Source organism: Zootoca vivipara, chromosome 7 (genome assembly GCF_965207765.1).
Source record: "Zootoca vivipara chromosome 7, rZooViv2.hap1.1, whole genome shotgun sequence".
NCBI lineage: Eukaryota > Metazoa > Chordata > Lepidosauria > Squamata > Lacertidae > Zootoca > Zootoca vivipara.
In genome coordinates, this window is record NC_142590.1 from 73378585 (window position 1) to 73400145 (window position 21561).

Sequence of the window (21561 nt, forward strand, 5' to 3'; positions counted from 1 at the left end):
TATTATTTATAATTATGCTTTTCATATGCTGCAAGTCACTTGGAGACTGTTGAGTAACAAGTGACTAACCAGTCTAATAAATACATTATTATTATTATTATTATTATTATCTGTTGTTGTTTGTCCAATGAAGAACTGTTAGACTTGAAGGGCCATACTTGTGAATGTTGTTAGCGTGGGGGCAGAGAGCAGAGGATATAAATTTCCAACTCAAATGTACACCTAAGGTAGCCTTTTTCATTCCATTTACAGACCCAGGAAATGCAGGGGGAAATTCAACAATTTAAACATGCGGGATGGGTTGGGGGGAAGCTGCAGACATGAGGAATTCAATGTTGAACTGTTATGAACATTCTGTCAAGTGCAAGCATTTCTGCTTGCCTTATGGAATTATTATTTAAAATTTTATACCACCGTTCATCTGAGGACCACAGAGCTGTTTACAATATAAAGGTAATACTCTTGGTTCTCCTTTCCTCTCCCTGCATATAGGACTCAGCTGTTGTTGTTTAGTTGTTTAGTCGTGTCCGACTCTTCGTGACCCCATGGACCAGAGCACGCCAGGCACTCCTGTCTTCCACTGCCTCCCGCAGTTTGGTCAGACTCATGTTCGTAGCTTCGAGAACACTGTCCAACCATCTCATCCTCTGTCGTCCCCTTCTCCTAGTGCCCTCAATCTTTCCCAACATCAGGGTCTTTTCCAACATACCCCTTCATGGATCAATGCCTTGTCATGGCAAAGGGGCTTGAATAACTCAGAGAAGCTATGAGCTATGCCATGTAGGGCCACCCAAGATGGACAGGTCATAGTGGAGAGTTTTGACTAAACGTGATCCACCTGGAGAAGGAACTGGCAAGCCACTCCAGTATCCCTGCCAAGAAAACTCCATGGACAAAGACAACAGGCATATAAAAGTTATGACGCTGGAGATGAGCCCCTCAGGACTCAGCTACACAGCTGCAAATAAAACATTTTAAATGTGTTGTAAAGTGCAATATACAAATGTGACACTAGATGGCGACAGTGAGTTATGCCAAATTCAATGCATTTTTCAAAACGTTTTTTAAAAAGCATTTTCACAGCGTTTATTATGTGTATAGATTCCATCATAGTTTGGGGGAGTTCTCCTAATTCCCTCCATCAACCAATTTTAAGAGGCAAATGGGGGAAGATGGGGGGAAACCCTGTTGTGCTAGCAAGACTTATTGCTACCACTAGTGCAGGCATGTCAAACTTGCGGCCCTCCAGATGTTTTGGACTACAATTCCCATCTTCCCCAACCACTGGTCCTGCTAGCTAGGGATCATGGGAGTTGTAGGCCAAAACATCTGGAGGGCCGCAGGTTTGACATGCCTGCACTAGTGCAACTATTTAATTGAATCCAGCCCAGAAATGTTATTGAACAAAAGGTTCTCCTTTCTGCAATGATTAGTAGAGAACATAGGATTCCACCTTATATGACATCCCGACATCTCAGCATTTACCCCTTGATCTGGCAGCAGCTTTCCAGGGTCTGAAGTGGAGGTCATTTTCATCACCTGCTACCCGATCTTGTTATAACTGGAGATGTCAGGGCTTTGTTCCTGGCAAGGTGTGTGCTCTGTCTTTGGACTACAGAGCTACAGCTACAGACCGAAATCATAGGCAGTGATAATAAGAGTGGAATTGGGCTTCTTTGTGACTCCTTTGCTTCCCATGACTCACAGTTGTGTTGGCTTTCTGCACCATCATGGGAAATTATGAAATGAAAAGGGACAGGCAGTTGGGTTGAGAAGCAACATCATTCACTGTCTGTGTGTGTGTGTGTGTGTGTGTGTGTTCTTTCCTTCTGTTGCTCAAGGCAGGTTCTTGTGTGAAACAGTGTGTTTCACAAATACAGTTCAAGAGAGCCTCTATGTAAGGTGTTATTTTCTCTAGGTACGCAGTTAGTAGATTGGGTTTTTTATCACCTGATGTAATGGCTCACAGAAAACCAATAAGAGTCCTGAAGATCTAATAACTCCTTGGTTCACCCAATTTCTTCTTTAAAAAGAAATGGACAGTAACATAGTAAGCAAAGTCTTCGTTATTGGTTGTGCAACATATGTGTTAGGGAAAGGGAGGGGTTGCATAGATTCTCAGGTGATGGATCAGTATCCTAACTATGTGCCCATTTAAGATACACTACCTTAAAAACACACACAGAGAGAGAGAGAGAGAGAGAGAGAGAGAGAGAGAGAGAGAGAGAGAGAGAGAGAGAGATGTACAACAAGCTGATGGTATAGCAGATGAATAGCCTTCAAAGCTAAATACACAACAACCTAGCTTCACACTTCATCTGATCCTATGTCAGGGATTAATTACTTCAAAATCCCCCTAGTGTAACTCAAGGATCAATCAACAGAGGGAATCTACAATGGGAATCTACAGAGCCAGTATTCCATTAGGCCAGGCATCCCCCAACTGCAGCCCTCCAGATGTTTTGGCGTACAACTCCCATGATCCCTAGCTAACAGGACCAGTGGTCAGGGATGATGGGAACTGTAGTCCAAAACATCTAGAGGGCCAAAGTTTGGGGATGCCTGCACTAGGCACAGTTGGAAGATTGCTGTGGAAGACAAGCGGAACAAGAACATTATTATCACTTACAGGAAACACCTGCATCCACCCAAATGCAATTAAGTCCAGTGCCACCTAGTGACTAAAGCTTGTAATGGCACTATCCACTGGCAGACACTGGGCTGAGGCTGATTAGGGCTTTAAAGGTCACCACCAACACTTTGAATTGTGCTCGGAAACATACTGGGAGCCAATGTAGGTGTTTCAGGACCGGTGTTGAAGCATGTTGTTGTTTAGTTGTTTAGTCGTGTCCGACTCTTTGTGACCCCATGGACCAGAGCACACCAGACCAAATGACTGAGGGTCTGAAAACCGAGTCTTACGAGGAATGGTTGAAGGACCTGGGTATGTTCCGCGTGGAAAAGAGGAGACCAAGAGGAAAAATTATGGCCATCTTCAAAATATCTAAAGATGCAACAAGCTTGTTTTCTCCTGTTCTGCGGGGTAGGTCCCAAACCAAGGGATTCAAGTTAAAAGAAAGGAGATTCCAACTAAACATAAGGAAGCACTTTCTGACAGTAACAGCTATTTGACTGTGGAACAGATTCTCTCAGAAGGTGGTGGACCTTCCTTCCTAGGAGGTTTTTAAGCAGAGTTGGATTCCTGTGTTGCAGGGAGTTGGACTAGAAGACCCTCGGGATCCCTTCCAACTCTACCATTCTATGATTCTAACTAAATTTGGGGTCCCAAAGGCTGCACCTGTCATATTAGGATAGCACAGAGTCTTCTTGACATTCATTGCTCTGCACACTTTTGCCTCTGCCCCCGCTCACCATTGGCTTGTGGCCCCTGGTTGAATAAAAGGAAACACAGCCCTCGAGCTGAAAAAGATTCCCCACTCCTCTCTTAAAGCATAATAGATGTATTGTAGCATGAGCTTTAATGGACTAGAGCCCATTTTGTCAGATGTATGGACTCCATGGAAGCTCACACAACAATAAATCCAATCATCTTAACGTATCTTAACTCCTTTTACTGCTTTTTGCTGTCACAGACTAATATAGCTACCCATTCTGAAATACATCCCATTTGCAGGGTTAGCACCAACTGATCAGCGAAGAATAAAATAAAATATTTAGAGTATGCAAAGAGGGTGTTTCCTTCTGCCGGTGTGCACAGATAGCGCCTTACCCTATGCACCACTTACTTGACTTGAACATTAACTCCCACTGAGTTCAATGACAATTTCTCCCAAGTTAATATTCATCAGAGTCCAACCTTAGAATTAGAAGGCGCAGTTTCTGGGTCAGGAAGCTTGACTTCTAAATCCAGGCGGCTTTGAGTCCCATCATCCCATTTTTTTTTACGAATTTAATGCTGGCAACATGCAAACTAGGTTACTAGATCAGAAATCAAATGGCAATGTAATGCCATGCAGAGAGAGATTGTTGAAACAAAGACCTGTCATTATGAACATAGGAAATGTGAATCCTTGAGGCAGGCAAACAGCACTAGTCACAGCGAGGAAAGGGGGCAGGGGAGAGACAGCTGGAAACTCCTTAAACCATGGATTAATAAATAATAATACAACAGATTATTCAGGCTTTGCTGGAAGGAAAAACATGCATTTATAATATTTCACACAAGGTTGTGATCTGCCTCAATAGCTCAGTCGCATTCCGTTAAACCTAAGAGCAACTGCTCTGTTTAGATTTCAATTCAGCGTTATGGATGAGTTACAACATACTTAAAAACCAACAAACCAAAATAAAATCATTGCATACTATGTGCCCACATGTAAAGCGGTTCCCCATGTTTAATCTCTTCTCCTCTCACAACAACTTTAGCCCTAATCCACCAGGAAGTCCTCTTGCACAAGGCCTGCTGAAATCAAGGAGGGCAGGCCGCATTTGCAGCAGCACTTTGTACTAGGGAGGCTCTGGGTGAAGCTAAAGCTGCAATTCTATGCACACTTACCTTGGTGTAAGTCCCTTTGAACTCAGTAGAACAGGCTTTATCAGAATTATAAATACTACATGTGGTTATAATTAATACTTAGTTATTTACACTGAATGCAAAAGCAGGTTGCTTCGCAGATATGAAGCTGCTGCAATTCTCGCAACAGCCCTGCAAGGTGGGTCAATATTATTATTCCTATCTCGTAGATGGGGTGCTTAAGGCTAAGAAAAAGTGACCTGCCTAAGGCATTCTAGTGAGTTCACGATTCAAACTGAGGACTTGCAGCTTTGTGGTTTGGTCTCCGGGGTGAATGTTATACCAGATCTCTGAAACACGTCCCACTGAGATCTCTTTTCTCAGAGAGAAGCACATCAAATAAGCTAAGCAAAGGAAAAGGTACACTACATTGGTATGCATGGGTAAGGGCTAAACTGCCACAGTCCCTTTATTATCACCAGCCAAAATATCACAACACAGTGAGCAAGCATTTGAGTCCCCCAGAGATCTTCATCAGGCTGGGTGTTATGCAAGGGGGCTTGCTATTGAAGCAATGATGTTTGCATGGGTTTGTTTATTTGTTAAATTTAGAAAGGTCGTTTTTTTGTTATAGAGCATTATAGAACTATAGTTACAGAACTATAAAAATCAAATGGGGAACAGCTCGGTTGGTAGAGCATGAGATTCTTATGGGTGGGTTCAAGCATTCCTGCATTGCAGGGGGTTGGACTAAATGACCCTTGTGGTCCCTTCCAACTCTCCAATTCTATGATCCTCTCCAGAAGTTGTTAAACTCTAACTCCCAGCATTCCCAATAGCTGTAAAGGAGCATAGGAATTGTAGTCCAATCACATCTGGAAGTTCCCAGGTTGCCTATACCACCACTTAGAGCAGCGTTTCTCAACCGCTGGCTGGTGTGCCACGATGTGCGGCGACGAGAAGGGCGATTTGCATTGTCATGTGCCTGGCGGCCGCCAATATACAACACTGACCCACCGGAAAGCAATATTTGGCAAGTGTTTCTTACAGTCATAATTATAATATAGGGCGGCACAGAGTTAAATTTTTTAACTTTTTTAATGGTGGTGTGCCTCGTGATTTTTTTCACGGAACAAGTGTGCCGTGGCCCCAAAAAAGGTTGAGAAACACTGACTTAGAGAACTTTTAAAGAGGCGTGGCTGCGAAGGCATGAATTCACCAAGACACCTCTGAGTCCTATGCACACATAACTGGCAGAAAACCTCTATTTCACTCATGGGGACTTCAGTATAAACAAGTATGGGGGCGGGGTCAGGCTTCACAGCTGTCATTCTAGGTATACTTCCCTAGAAATAAACCTATCAGTGGGATTTACTTCCGAGTAAACGGACCTGGGCTGCTTGGTTGCATCGCGCAAGAAGGGGGAACAACTGGGAACCAGGGCCGACCACCCCACAAGGGAAGCTGAAATCTTGTCTGCGTAATTCTTGGCGCTGCGGAACCTTCAAGCCTGTTCAAATCCCTGCCTAAAAGTCCATCATCCCCCTCGAGCCAAGTCTTCTCCAAGCGCTGGCCGAGCCGAAAAAAGACACCCACGACGTCAGTTCGCTGCTTGCGGACGTCATGCCTTTGCTCACAACTACGCCATACCCTCTCCAACTCAACTCCCCCGGCAGGCAGGCAGAGCCATCGCGGGCTCCATTTTTTTGTTGTTCCTGTCGCCTCTTTTAGAAAAAACTAAGCGGGTGGATGATCCTCGGTGATGATGATGATGATGATGATGATGGAGGTGGAAGCGAGGAGGAGGAGGCAGCTAGCGAAGGAAGGCGGGGGAGTTCCCCTCCCTCCTTAAAAGCTGCTTCCGGCCCCGCTGCCATATTCCTTTTTTGGAAGGGGGAGGAGGAAAAAGAAGCCTTTGGAGAAAGAAATGAAATATAAAACAAGGCAGTCGAGGCTGACGGTGGTGGCAGCCGCTGCGTTAGGAGAGACTCCCAAAGCTTAGCGAGTCGACGCCAGGGTGCCCGGTGCCACGGGGACGGGCCTAAGGAGTGGCGCTGGTGGCGACGAAGCTTTGGATTCCTCTCTCGGATCCCTTGCTGGATGCTTCTGCTGCTGCTGGAGAGGAGCTTGAGGGATCTCTGGCGCGAGGTGGGGGCGGAGAAAGAGGAGACGGTGTCGGAGGCGCAGGCGGGCGTGTACCTCGGCTGCTGACCTCACTTCTCGAAATCGCTCCAAGTTCACCATCCCTTTCCAGCCATTTGCTGATCTCCAGCCTTCTGCACACCGCGAAAGGGAGCTGTGGGGCAAAGGCATCGGAAGACCGGCTCTGTAAAGGCGCACGCCTTTCGCTCGGTCTGGAAAGAGAGAGAGAGAGAGCGCGCTTGCGGCGCGCGCACACACAAACACGCACCCTCCCTCCCATTCACTGGCTCGCTCCACACAAAAGCGAGCGCCCTGGTTTTTCTTCCATCGCGGCTCTTTCCGCGCTATATGGGCTAGAGGAACTCCGGAACGCACCGGCTGGCCAGCGCCTGAGCTCTTCGGGTCCTGCCTTTGCGCGCCGTCTCGCCTCTCTGCGATCCCGCCCCCCGCCCGCCTTTCTTTTTTAATCGGAGCCATCGATTCATTTGTTTGCTCCCTGCTTGGCCCCGCTGAAGATCTGGCCGGTTCCCGTGGTTGGGAGGAGGAGGAGGAGAAGACGGGGCGAAGGAAGCAAGCCAGGGGTCTTCATCTGGCCCCCGCGGTTCTCTCTTGCCACTAGGAGACTTGAAAGAGAGAGGAAATAAAAGGAAGGTAAGTGACTGCCGGGTGCTGCGGGGAGGGGATTGGGCTGCTGTGCTTAATATCCCGGCGTCTCCGGCTCTCTGGCCGGGCGTGATCTTGACTAACAGCCTTGGTTGCAACTGACTAAGCGAGCTTTGTTAATATCCTGTTCTTGGAGAAAGGAGGAGAGGAGGGGGAAGACTGCACGCGAAAATCAAAGCCGCAGGACCAGTAAACGTTATAGCTGCTCCCCCTGAACCCCTCGATTTCTTTTTATAAGGGCAGCAATCATTCCCAGCGAGGGGCACAGATGAATTAAGTCCCGAGGTGTTTTTTTTGTTTTGTTTTTTAAAGGAGGCAACGAAAGGTGTCTCCTGGTATGAGTTGTTGTGATGGTTCTGCTTGCTCGGTTTGGGCTTTTGTTTGGGGAGGGGCGCGTGGAAGGGCGAAACCGCCGGGAAAGGAAGCGAAGAGTCTTTCCCCGGATCGTGTTGTGCGCGACTTGGTTCCGATGCACTTTCTTTTGTTGTGATTCTCCGTCTGCTTCGGCGGGCGTGATGCGCCGCTCGCTTCCTATCTAGGACTGTACTTTCTCTCCCCCAACCCCACTCCCACTCCCACACACTCCCACTCCCACTCTTGTAGTATATATTCAACCCAATCTCTTGGGCAAAGGAATAAGGTGGGGGAGAGGGGTAATCTGGGAGCTGTATCTAGGCCAAAATATGAAAAATTTATCATGCCCGCTTCGATGGTTTTTCCAGTCCAGCTCCTTTAATTTTTTTAATTTGCTATTGGTAAAATATTCATTTTGAGGGGGGCGAGAGAGTACAGTACTAGTGTTTGTGTTTATGTTGTGGCAGTATCGTTCTAGGAGCACGCCTACAACGCTTCTCTTTAACCTTGTCCCGCCTTAAAACTGGCGGCAGCCTGGCAGGATTTAATCTTGTGCAAAATTGGGGAGCTACTTAATTAACTAATAAATGGGGCGATCTCCGCCTCGTAACTTCTCGCTGCTGCTTTTATTGTGTGTGCGCGCGCGCGCGGCGTGAAGCCGGAGGATGCAATGTGAGGTAACCCAGTTTATTGTCACATAAAGGCGACGTCCGTCATTCTCCAGGAGCGGAGGTTGGGCAATCTTCCCGAAGACCTTTAAATGAGAAGGGCAAAACGGTGTGTGTGTGCGCGCGCTACTCTGAAAAATTGCAAAGAATTCGAGAGGAGAGCAGAGTTAACTCCTTAGTAGCTGCCAGAGAAAAGAGCAAACTGGTATGTTCTGTGCGAGTGGAGAGAGGATGTCCTCTGTAGGAGTGCCTCTTTTTGGTCACTAGCAAGGCTTCAGGTGCCCTTGTTGTTCTCTTGGAGGCTCTTGTGTCCAGTAAAGTTGTGTGTTCTCCCACTGCAGGATCTTCTTCTCCCTTCAAACTTGCTTGAGTGTCCAGTGCAAATCAGGACATCTTTCTGTCTGTTTTATCTCTGTCACAAACTCACTAGGTGGCCTTGGTCAAGTCCCTTGCTTGTCTCAGCAGGCATATGGAGAAGATCCTAGCTAGACCAAGCTTACAGGGTTTGTTTGAAGTCCTGCTGTGACATGATGTTACGGGGAAATGTTTCACACCCATGGAATGTGCTGCATAAATGCTAAGGGTGACTATAATGAAGGGTCCTTTGGATTAAGGCTTGTGCAACAACCTCCTCCTCCTCCTTGCAGCCTCTGGGAACCCATGTAAAGCCTCACCTGAAAGCCAGAGAACCCCTGGCATGTGAGATGGCATATGTGGGGAAGAGCTGCAGCAGAAAGAGTGGTGGGGAATAGCAAAATCTGGTTGGAAGCAAATGCACTCAAGCAAGCTCAAATCCAAACCAGTATTTTTGGGTGACTTACATGCTGGTACTTGATGTGTGCATGTGAAATACACAATAGGAAGGAGGAAGAATGTCTTGATGGATCTCTGCTCTGATTACGGCAGGGGTTCCCAAACTAAGGCCTGGGGGCCGGATGCGGCCCAATCGCCTTCTAAATCCGGCCCGTGGGCGGTCCGGGAATCGGCATGTTTTTACATGAGTAGAATGTGTCCTTTTATTTAAAATGCATCTCTGGGTTATTTGTGGGGCCTGCCTAGTGTTTTTACATGAGTAGAATGTGTCCTTTTATTTGAAATGCAGCTCTGGGTTATTTGTGGGGCATAGGAATTTGTTCATATTTCCCCCCAAAATATAGTCCAGCCCCCCCACAAGGTCTGAGGGACAGTGGACAGGCCTCCTGATGAAAAAGTTTGCTGACCCCTGGATTAGGGTCATCCAACACCCTCCTTCCAACAACAGTCAGCCAGCTTAGAAGCAGAGCATGAAGGCAACAGATCCTCTCCTGTTGTCTGTCTGCAGCGCCTGGCATTCAGTGGTATATAACGTTGTTAGTACTGTTATCACTATTAATCATCATTATTATTTATTTAAACCTAGTAGTCACTTGCCACCTGAAAGGTCTCCAAGTAACTAAGCACTGAAGAACATATATTGAAATACTTTATAAAGTTAAAAAAATATCATATAGATCATTGACATTCCATACAGCTTATAAAAAACAGCCCTGCCAGTAACAGTGATAACAGCATTGACAACACACTAACAAAAAACCCAGACAAAATGATATTCTCACCCACTTACCAGTAAATAAAAAACACAACTCAAACACTGATATGCACCCTTCCCTAACCCAGAAGGCAGCCATGTCAACCCAGGATATATATTTTTAAAGTCTCCCTACCCCCAGCCAGAAGTCTTGGCCACAAGTTCAGCAGCTGCCAATCAGCAGGTCCTCCAAGGATGATCTGGTGCTTCTCTTTTCCTTGCAAGGAGAGCAGCAGCAAATGCAGAGCAGGGAGAGGTTGAAAAAGTTTACCTGCTCTGCAGTCTTTCTGGCTGCTGCTCCTCTCCTCTCACTGTTGGGGGCCCAGACCGGCATGACATACTGTGCCATACAGGTCAGCGGTCATCAACTCTGTGCCCATGGGCCCAAGGCATCTGCTGAGGCTTTCATTGATGCTCCTGGCATTATCTGGAGGGCCACTGGTTCCCTTATCCCTGATCTATACTCCCCCCCCCAAAAAAACTGTCTAAAGTGGTACATAGGAATCCACTTTATACCATTGATCAGTATTTCCTGCACTGATTGGCAGCCGCTCTACGGAGTTATCAGTCAGGGGACATTCCCAGTCCTACCAGGGATTGAACCTGGGACCTTCTGCATGTAAAACAGATGATGTACCACTGAGCTACAGCATTCCCCAAGGGCCATGGCCATCACTCATGCCAGTGAATTCCACAAGGTAATTATGGAATGTGTGTAGAATATTTTCCCTTTTTGCCTGTCCTGAATTTGCTGCCAATCCACTTCTGATGCAATGTCAGCTGCCCCACATCCAACATATGAGAAAGAACTGAAAGCTATGAGTGCTTTTTTAAAACAAATGAACAGGAATAAACATACAGTTAGAGTGACAAGACTCCTTGGAGACTCCCACATTTTTGGGTGGCATAAGGCTAAGCCCCTATAATTTTTACACTGCCCATTGCAGTGAATCTGTAGTCCCATTTTAAGATGTCACAGGGCTCCTTCTTACCTGTGCTGCTGCCATTCCATGATAGACATGAGAGTTACCAACATCAAGGACTGACTCACATGCATGCACACAGCTTCCAGGGTCTGATCCTGTTCTCAATCTGGCTCACAGATGAGTATGTGTATTGGCTTTTTTTTAATAAGCATTGCACTTCATGGGTCTGTAGGCCTAGCTTCAGAGGCTGGCAAGGTTGGCAAAGTCTTGTCACTCCCCTCTTCTAGGCTAGGGAGACCCATTAAGGGTGTCATGCCTGAGAGTCTTAAGAATCCTGGAGGCGCCATTGGGCAATTGTTAAGCAGAGGGGGCTTGCCCATCAAGATGAATGGGACATTGCCCCACCAACCTCATCTACCTCCTTACTTTCCACCAATCCAGGGGTGGCACAGCTATCAGTCTCCTCCTCCTTAGTCACAATGTTGCATTTGAAGAACTCAGCAGGGAGGAGGATAATACCAGAATTAGCTGGTTCTCTCATTGGCTCTGGCGCCACCTACTGTTGACCTCCCAGCCTTTTGCACCACTGGTGGGTTGCAGCTAGGGTTGCAGATGGCATGGTGTTAGGGTTGCCACACTCAATAGAGGGCAGGACTTCTGTGCCTTTAATTGCCTTGCTCTCTTTTGAGTCTGGAAACCTTAAAGAGAAACCAGCAGACCCTTTGCTTGGAAATTAAAGGCACAGAAGTCCTGTCCTCTATTGAGTCTGGCAACCCTAGTTGCAGCCATCACTGTTGTCAAGTAAGATGAAAACCCGGGCATGTCTAATCAGTGAGGGCTCTCTTGGGCATGGCATGGGAGTCATGACTTGTTTGCCAAGGAGTATGTGTTAGTGAACTCCTTAAGTTTTTTTTTTCTCTCTCTCTCTGTCAAAAAGAAAGAGGAAAAAGTATAGGCCAAAGCTGTCCCATTATGAGATGAGCAGTTAGCAACATCGGTCAGCTACTCTGCTGGTTTTCCAGGACACTTGAAAGGCAAGTGAAAATGACTCGTGGTGAAGCATCTCTTCCAGCTAAAATGAGTCAGGGAGTGCTGGTTCCTTCCTTTCAGTTTTAAACCAGTTTTCATAGCTCTTTTTAGGGACATTCTGTTGCCAGCAGGGAACTGTACAGTAAAGTGTATCTCAGATTCTAATAATCCTAATACACACTATTGTGACATAGCATGCTTTTCAGTAGACAAGAGCAGCAGTGGGGAATTTGTGGCCCTCCAGATCATAGAATTGTATAGATTGAAGGGACCTGGAGGGTCATCTAGTCCAACCCCTTGCAATGCAGGAATATGCAGCTGTTCCTTACGAGGATCAAACATGCAACCTTGGGATTATCAGCACCATCCCTGATCTGGAGCAAGTCCTGCCATGGCAGGATACTCTTCATTTGACTTGATTATTTCTCTTCTTTCAAAATCATGTGGGATAAGGCTTATCGACATCTTCCAAGGTAAACCCTTCCATTGTTCAACTGATTGGTTTTAAAGGGGGGGGACTTAGATTAAGAGGCAATACAAATCACTGCTATAATTAGAAAATGTTTGCTACTGTCGTTAGAAAGTATTACTAGTTGGTCTCTTTTGAGTAGATCTAGAGATCAGTTCTTCCATTTTTGGGTGGGGGAAGTGAAGACAGATGGATATCTAATATGAAATGAAACTGGCTTAACAGCAGGGAAATGATTCACTTTTTCTGCCCTGAAGAATTCTGTAAGCATGTTGACTATTGTTTTGGTAGTCTGAATCCTAGCTGTGCATCTTAGACCCATAAAACTGTCATGTAAATTGAAAGCCAGGTTAATGATGAATAGGGGTTGGCATAATTACATGCTTCCTGGTCCATGTTTTCCCAGAGACGAGCACACACCTAGGTGCATGTACATCTTCAGTCTGGAATAGATATGAAAGTGATTCTTCAAACATGGAACACAAGAGCCAGTGTATGGTGAACTGGGTTCGTGTCCCCGCTCCTCCACATGCAGCTGCTGGGTGACCTTGGGCTAGTCACACTTCTCTGAAGTCTCTCAACTCAGCCCCACTCACCTCACAGATTGTTTGTTGTGGGGGAGGAAGGGAAAAGGAGATTGTTAGCGGCTTTGAGACTCCTTCGGGTAGTGATAAAGCGGGATATCAAATCCAAATCAAATCCAAACATGGAACAGGAAGTTAATTGTCCCAATCAAAACAGTTTTCATTTTGAGCATTCTAGAAACATCTGTTTCTTCAGTAACAAAGTTGGGTGCTGTTTACGAATGCTAAAATACGTTGCAAACCACTTGTTTGAGGTTGAAAATCCAGTGAAATATTATTCTGACATGGAACTTGGAAGTAACAGGTCATTGGAAAGTCACTGGTGACTTGCTCATGGGTGAAGTCTGGAATTCCCCTCCATCAAGGGATGGCTTGGCAGTTGCCTAGAGGTACCATCGAAAACAATGAACCACATGTCGTAGTTATCACTATTCACATCTTCTCCTGAACAGGAAGGAACAATGCATACACACATACACACCGCTGGGTATTAAATATAAACCATTTGGGGGCTCAAAAGCAGCGTTTGAAACTCCCATTGTTCTAGGCGCATTTTGCGACATGGAATTTCATTAGCGTGAGCAGTTCCTGAGCTCTGGGCACAGTCCTGCACCTAAGATTTCAGATTAAAACTGCAGAGTGGAAGGAAAGGAGGACCTTTTTCTGCCTCCCCACTTCCAGCTACTCTGAAGACTGGAGAAGTGCCCATTCATTTGTGCTGGAAAACTGCCCTGGTGCATTTTGTGTGAGGAGATTAGATTGGCTTTCTTGGTCATTCATGAAACCCTAGGTTGTGTACTTACTATTGCTTCGCTAATGAGCACCAATCTTTTTGGGAGGAGTACACAAGCTGAGTTCCCTGAAGTGACCTGATTTAATCCAGCTGCCTCTCTTTCCTTTGATAGACTTCTAAAGAAACACACATGCTATTTTTAAAGCCACTTCTACTAATGACTACACTCTTAATTTTATTTCTGGCATGAATTTAGGAAATTTGAACGGCTATCTAAAGATCTATTGTTTCCTGCGCTGCCTACTTTACAGCTCAGTTTGTAGCTGGTGCTTTTATATCTGGTGGGGAATCTCAGGTGACCTCACTTCCTCAAACACTTCTGGCCTCCTGTTGCACAGCCTAGCTGGAAAGCCTTCTGATGATCTCCCGTTTTCAGCTGGTGTTAAAACCCTTCACAAGTTTCCTTGAAAAGTCGGCACCTCTCTTCTGATTCCTCTAAGCTAGTGGCTCTAGTCCAGCGTGTGTATTTAAATTGAGCTATTTGGAACTGCTTGCTAGAATGAGTTAGTCAGAAAGCCTTTCCTGGATGCAGTTTGTGGGTGTGAAGCCCTGACACTCAGTTTTTATTACGTGCAGGGTGTTTTTGCACTGGGGGAGCTTTCAGACATGCAACTCTTCACTTGTATCTTGAACTGGTGCAGTGCAGATTCACAATTTTATGTTGGTGGTTTGATAAATTGGTCTTTGCGATGTTCAAGCCTGAAGATATATGGTGATGCTTCTGACTGGAGAATAAGCTTAAAAAGCTCTAGTGTAGAACTGACTCTTTTCTCCTCTCTTCATGATTTGATGGTCAGTGGTATTAATAAAGCAGCCTTCTCTAAACTGATATTCTGTAGAGGTTTCGGGCTACAACTCCCATCAACTCTCCAACCAGTGTGTTCCCCACTCCATATTTACAGGTAATGGAGACTTGGTACCCTATGATACAACCTTCAAAGCATTCAAAGAACCGGAAGTCTAGTGGAACCCCACCCCCAACCCCACCATGGCAACTCCACAATAAACGCCTTCTTTGGAAGTACTGTATCCTAGGTGTGTGTAAGGAGATCTGTTTAACACTGCAAAGCAACTTGAAAAGCCACTCCAGCTATAGCTGTAGCTTCTTCCGTCTCTTGAAATGCACATTGCTAATCAATTAATTTTGCTGGGGGGCAGAGGGTAGTTCTAGGAGCTAATTCACACAGCTAGGGGTGGTTCACAAATACTTCCTAGCCTAAGTGATGTTGTCCACCTTTTGGGATGCCACAGGTGATTTGGAGGTGCTTTACTGAATTGGTCCTGCCATGTAGGAGCATAGATTCATACCCTATGCTTAGCTTTGTGGGAGCTTCTTGAAATGGTCTGCGCTCGACTGCGGCCTAGTCCATTTCTGTAATGGATGCCCTTTTGTTTTGAAGGATTAATATAATGACCCATATTCATCTTGGCTCTAAACACAATTAATGCCTCACATTTTGGAGCATTATAGCACCATATGGCAAGTCACCCAACACCATAATGTCCCCTAATCTTAGATTTTTGCTTAGCAACCTTAAAGATCAGGCCATTGTTGCCGTTCAGAGTCTCACCAGTGTGCTTGCTATCCATTGCTAAATGAGGTATGTACTTGAGGAAAACTACAAACAAATCAAACTGTGGTCTTGTGATCCGAAGTGTGATCATAGCATAAGACAGGGAAGTGGGAAGTTTTGAGATCTAATTCTGTCTCTGATGTGCCATTCCCCTTAGGAAATTTATTCAAACCTCTGTTGTCATCAACTTTCCCTTTAGTAATATGAAGTTGAGATTTAGTGTATCTTAATTTGAGGAAATGTTTTTGAAAAATTGGCCTCCAAGAGTGCTGTTTGTAATGCTCCAAATGTACAGCTATTGGTAGGACTGACTAGGAAACAGCCATTTGCCTGGTTACCTGAAGCAAGCAACAGTCTCCTGGGTAACAAGACAAGGAAGCCATAGCTGGGTTATTCCAACATGCTCTAACATGGGGCTACTTTTGAAAACCTTAGGAAGTTTCATCTGGTCCAGAATGCAACCACAATGATGTTGTTGGGTATGCACACTTATCACATTCCACCAACATCTGCACTGATTACCAGTTTGCTTCTGGGCACAAAGTTTTGGTGGCTATCCTTTATCAAAGTCCTAAATAGCTTAGGTCCAGGATATACTTTGGGGATCATCCTGCCTGCTCCCTAAGATCAGAAGGAGAAGTCCTTCTCCTTGTCTCACCTAGGATGAGAACGTATTTGAATGAGACAAGAGAGAGTGGGCCTTCTTGGTGGCTCCACCTATATTATGAACACCTTGCTCCACAAAGTACAGTTGGCTCCTGTGCTGTTTTTTGCTGGTTGTCAAATACTGCATTATTTCAGCAGGTTCTCATCATATGTGGTGGATAATGTTTTTTTCCTTAGTTTTATGGTAATTGCTGATCCTGCCTCCTTGGCTGATAGTTTAATGTTTTTGTTTATTTTAATTTCCATTTAAAATGTTGGGGAGCCAAGGGCCACATTCCCTTCTGGAAAATTTTTCAAGGGCCATGTTTCAGTGGTGGGTGGGGTCAGGGGCAAAGGTGAGCAGAGCAAGACATGTAAATGCTATCTTTTGTGCAGTTTCTGCACATACTTGCACAGACCTCCCCTAAAGTTTGCCAAAAAATAATATCTGTGTTTAGGGATTGATTCCCATAATTCTCTGGCTACCAAAATTATTTCAAGGGCACAATGGTGCAGTGCAGCAGGTTTTTGAAAATCAGGGCTGATTGAGATTAGCTTAATTTCATAACACTTTGAAGGAAACAGTTTTCTCATCTTCTGTCTTCAGAGTACTAAATTGTAACCAAACTCTTAGGAACATAGTTGGACAGTTGGTCCATCTAGCTCCCTACTGTCTACACCAGGACTAGCCAACAAGATGTCCTACAGATGATGTTGGACTTCCAACACCCTTCACCCCAGCCAGTGCGGCCAATGGCCAGAAATTATAGGAGCTGGAGACCCAACAACATCTGAAGAGCATCATGCTGCTACTCCAGGTCCACAATGACTGGCAGTGGCTCTCTAGGATTTCAGACAATGGTTTCTCCTCCCCCTACCTGGCGAGGGTGGGGGTTGAACTCAAGCCCTTCTCTGTACAGAGCAGATGCTCTGAAAATGAGCTACACCCCCCCCCCCAATTCTTAACCAGGCGAACTTGCATCAAAAACCCAGCTTCATCACCAGATTACACAAGTCATTAGGTGAATCTGAATCATTATGGTCCTGCAGCTATAGCCTTGCCCTCATGGTGGTTTGAACCAATCCTATTGTACATTGTCAGTAGTGCATGCCAGTAATAGGTGAGACCATACCTGGCTTATGCATGTTGCTCATGACAAACTACTTCCCCCCCAGTATGTTGCCAAGTCATGAAATACAAATGTTTGCTTTGGGCTAGTCATTCTGATGTTGAGGTTCAGTCCACTTTTCTCATCTCGTCGGCTACTGTGAGAACAGGATGTTGGACTAGATGGGCCATTGGCCTAATCCAGCAGACTTTCCTTATGTTCTTACGCCAGAGTTGCTGGATCCGAAATGGATATCAGAAGCAGTGGGAGTCTTAAATCTCTCACTTTCCTTCCTTGGGCATGGCACGTGGATGTCCTTAAAAGTTGCAGAACCCAAAGGAGAGGGGTATACATTTCTTATCAGAGCCAGCTGGGCTGCCTTAGGTGTGACGCTGGAAGGGAGTTGCAAATAAAAAGAACAGCATGCATTCTAATCACCGCCTGGAGAAGTTCTGTTCTGGATTTCTGCCTTCCAGATTGTGCATAGGCTTCAGGTGCCTGCAGATTGCTGCTGCAGTCATAATCTGCTCGGTGGGTGGCCTCTTGGGTCTTGGGAAGCTGCTGCCAGGATTGCTTGAGAGGCACCCCAGTCAGATGAATTGTGGGGAGGCAAGGGAGACGGGGTGGAGTTGCGAGGAAAACCTGGGAAAGGATATTCCTTGAGCACCAGCTTTTGAGTGCAACTCTGTGCACTTGCTGGGAGGTGGCAGCAGGGCAGCAAAATCTTGAGTGCCTGTAGGACCTGATTCTCAGCATAATGGCTAAGAGCCTGAGGGTTGTCTCCTCTAATGCTAGTCCTACTCAGACTAGACAGATGAAGTTAATAAGTCAGTTGTGTCCATTAATTTCAATGGGTCTGCCCTGAGTAGGGCTAGCCTCTCAGCTACAAAGTGGGAAGTCCCTAGTCTAAACTGTGCTTCTGCTTTGAGCAGGTAGCTTCAGGCAGTGCTTGAATAATAGGAAGGGATATCTTTTTGTTATTGTGCCCCCCTCAGCTGCTGCTTCAGAAAGCAACATAGTATGATTTGTGCCCCCAACCCCCACCCCAAATTCCTGCTCAACAGCTCCGCTGCACCATGCACTGCGATGAAGGGCAGCCAAGTCTGCTCTACTGGTCAAGAGCCTAAGAGTGGAGGTGTCTTGGGTCGAATTTGGCACAGTGTTAGAAACTGAGATATGAAAGCTAGGAGCTAAATGGCACCTTCAACCTAGGTTATGGACACCGCAATGGAGTGTCTAGGCATGCTTTTTATAGCAAGAATACAAAGCTGAAAATGAATGAAGTGTAGCAAAAATATTACGTTCATTTTTCACATGGTCTAGTCATCATCTGAAGACTGCAAAAAAGAAAGCCATACTTCCCCTGCCTGTCTACCGCCCTAATATTCTTAGGAGGGGCCCTTCTCCTGTCTTCAGAGAATGGCTGGAAGTGGGGAGGCAGAAAAAGGTTCTCATTTTCTTCTCGCAGTGGCAGTTTTAATCTGAAATCTTAGGCACAATACTGCATCCAGAGCTCGCATTAATGAAATTCCCTGTTGCAAAGCTTGCCTAGAACAATGGGAGTTTCAAACGCTGATGTGGCACATATCTACATGCAAGGTATGTTCATAACTCTTGGTTACAGCCCCCACTCCACCCTACCCCAGGCTTTCTGACCTTCCACACTTCATTTTCTGGGTTGGATATGTGGGCTTATTATTTAAACTCTGCACAGCCTCAAACTGGGCACCTGAGATGGAGCGGGAAATTGCACCAACCCTCCCAAAGTCGTGGCGGATAGTACCCAAGGCCAGGCTTGTTAGCTGAGGCATGCAACTTGACAAACATCTCCTCCCCTCCCAGGCAGTGAAAATGCAAGAGTAACAGCTAACACTTTGCTACCTTCTCATGCCACTTTAAAGTCAGTTGCTCAAGGCAACCACCTAACTCTCCCTAATGGTAGGGTCAACTCTCAGGTTCCTTCAAATAGTTTTTTGGTTTTTTTTAAAAAAAGTTTTGGTACAGGGGTATAGAACATTTTTGTACCATTGGGCCAATCTTTTATCACCCATCACCCTGAAGGCCAACTTAGGCAGGCGGGCAGGGACATCCGTGTGGCATCATAATGGCATCAACTATCATCAAAGTTGGCTCGTGGGCTTGCAGCTGATGCGCAGAGAGTTCAATCCTGCTTTTGGCAGGCATCAGCCTGCACCACCATATGCCTCGCACCTGGTATCATATAGGGCCTCAGGTGTGGAGCAGGTGGGTGTGGCTTTTTGGGAAATGACCTTGCAGGCTAAATGGGAAGGCTGGGAGGCCCAAATGTGGCCCAAAGGCCAGGGTTTACCACTCCTGCTTTAGTTCCACTAGCTTTGGGACAGTGACACCCCAGATCTAGGGGTAGCAGGCTAGCTTAGGGGACGCAGGCCAGGCCACGTGATGCATACAATTTAGTCGTCCAACAGTTTGCTCATCCGCCATCCAGCATCTGACGCCTGAGGCAGCCACTTCACTTTGTCTATTGGTAGATTGTCCCTCACACCAGCAATGCGAAAAGAAGTTTCAAAAGTCTCAGGATATGTCCTGGGTAGAGTGAAAGGCTATCATTGCACTTGCCAGTACAGTCATACAGTACCTTGGAAGCCGAACAGAATCGGTTCTGGACATCCATTCGACTTCCAAAACATTCAGAAACCAAGGCACGGTTTCCAATTGGCTGCAGGAAGCTCCTGCAGCCAGTTGGAAGCTGCACAAGCAGCGCTGGATATTCGGATTTCAAAAGAATACCCACTTCCAGGTTTAAGGTGTTTAGGAGCCAAAACGTTTGAGTGCCAAGGCGTTTGGCTTCCAAGGTACAATTGTATTGAAGAGTATTCAAATGCTGATATGGGGAAAGCAAAGGTGTGAGCCGAACTTTTCCATATTGTGAACAATTTTATTCAGGGGTTAATAGGAGCACTCAAGAAAGGAAGTTGTAGAGTGGAACTTTGATTAGGATTGGCTGTGCTGTCTTGTTGTGGGGAAAACTGCTCTGGCTCTGACTTCAGACTTGAACTATTTACCCTTCAGAGTTGAGACTAAACATTCTGGAGCGTTTAGCCTGCGAGGTATAAAAGCAAGGAGAAATCCTTTGCTTTACAAGGATAGAGGTTTGATGCAAGAACTAGAGGAAAATATTATGCTGCTCCCTTACAAGTAAGCAACTTGTACAGAACTGCTGACTGGATCAAGTGACAGCTAGGCATTCTGTATCCGGGGACCTTCATTAGGGAAAGAAACTCTGTTTCTTCAACAACTCATTTAGCAGCATGAATTAAGTGAATTTGCCAACATTCTGCCCAGCCACTGAGGGCCTTCTGGCGGTTTCCTCACTGCAAGAAGTGAGGTTACAGGGAACCAGGCAGAGGGCCTTCTCAGTAGTGGCGCCCGCCCTGTGGAATGCCCTCCCATCAGATGTCAAGGAAATAAACAACTACCGGTATCTGACTTTTAGAAGACATCTGAAGGGAGCCCTGTTTAGGGAAGTTTTTAATGTTTGATGTTTTACCATATTTTTAATATGCTATTGGAAGCCGCCCAGAGTGGCTAAGGAAACCGAACCAGATGGGCGAGGGAGGTGTGTGTGTGTGTGTGTGTGTGTGTGTGTAGTATTAACTAAATCTTTGGTCATGCAAATCAAGGCTCTGCTTGGAAGACTAACAACTAGGGTTGCCAGACTCAAAAGAGGACAGGACTTCTGTGCCTTTAATTGCCCTGCTCTCTTTTGAGTCTGGAAACCTTAAAGAGAAACCAGCAGACCCTTTGCTTGGAAATTAAATAAAGGGTCTGCTGGTTTCTCTTTAAGGTTTCCAGACTCAAAAGAGAGCAGGGCAATTAAAGGCACAGAAGTCCTGTCCTCTATTGAGTCTCACAACCCTACCTACAACACAGTCCTTTGCATGTTTACTCAGAAGTAAATCACATATTCAGTGGAGTTTTCTCCAAGGTAAGTGTGCATAGGATTGTAGCTGTAGATTCTGGTTTCGTCATCGGTTCCTGGGTGAGCTTGGCAATTCCTTCCTCTGCATTTAGAGCTAATCAACAAGTACTTGTCATGGTTGCCAGTAAGAATTTGTATTGTGTGTAATTAACATTGTATGTAAGTAACAGGGCAATATCGTGGTGCCACCCACACTGCAGTGAGTCCAGATCCAATGCTAAATGGAAACTATTAACCTTTTTTCTAAATTGGTGGCTTTGGGCCAAGGGGTTCCCTTGGTTAGCTAGCTTATGTCAATCAAATTTGAGCAGGGTTAGATTGGCGCATTGTGCATTTGTCTTAAGGTAATACAGGATGACAATGACCTGGTGATGGCATTGTGTGGATACCTCATGATAGGTAACTCAGCAAAACATGGTTGTTGCACACTAAAGTCTAGTGTGGAAGCACCCAGACACAGATGGGTCATTGGCAAATTACCAATCAAGGAGGTAAAAGGTGAGAACCAGGAGAGATTTCTAATCTTTCTAGTACCAAAGACAAACAGTGAATGGGGAATTTGTATCTGTGTTTATGCAGGATGCTTGAAATAGTGGGACAGCT

General features: G+C 45.7%; 1 protein-coding gene across 2 annotated transcripts in view; it reads left to right on the forward strand.

The window, feature by feature from the left end:
• Positions 1-6175: 6175 nt before the first annotated feature.
• The window catches only part of SRC (SRC proto-oncogene, non-receptor tyrosine kinase), a 96722-nt gene continuing 81336 nt past the window's right edge, over positions 6176-21561 (forward strand). For both annotated transcript variants that reach the window (XM_035122157.3, XM_060277273.2), the window contains exon 1: positions 6176-7267. The gene's annotated coding sequence lies outside the window, so the exon portion shown is untranslated. The remainder of the gene's footprint in view (positions 7268-21561) is intronic.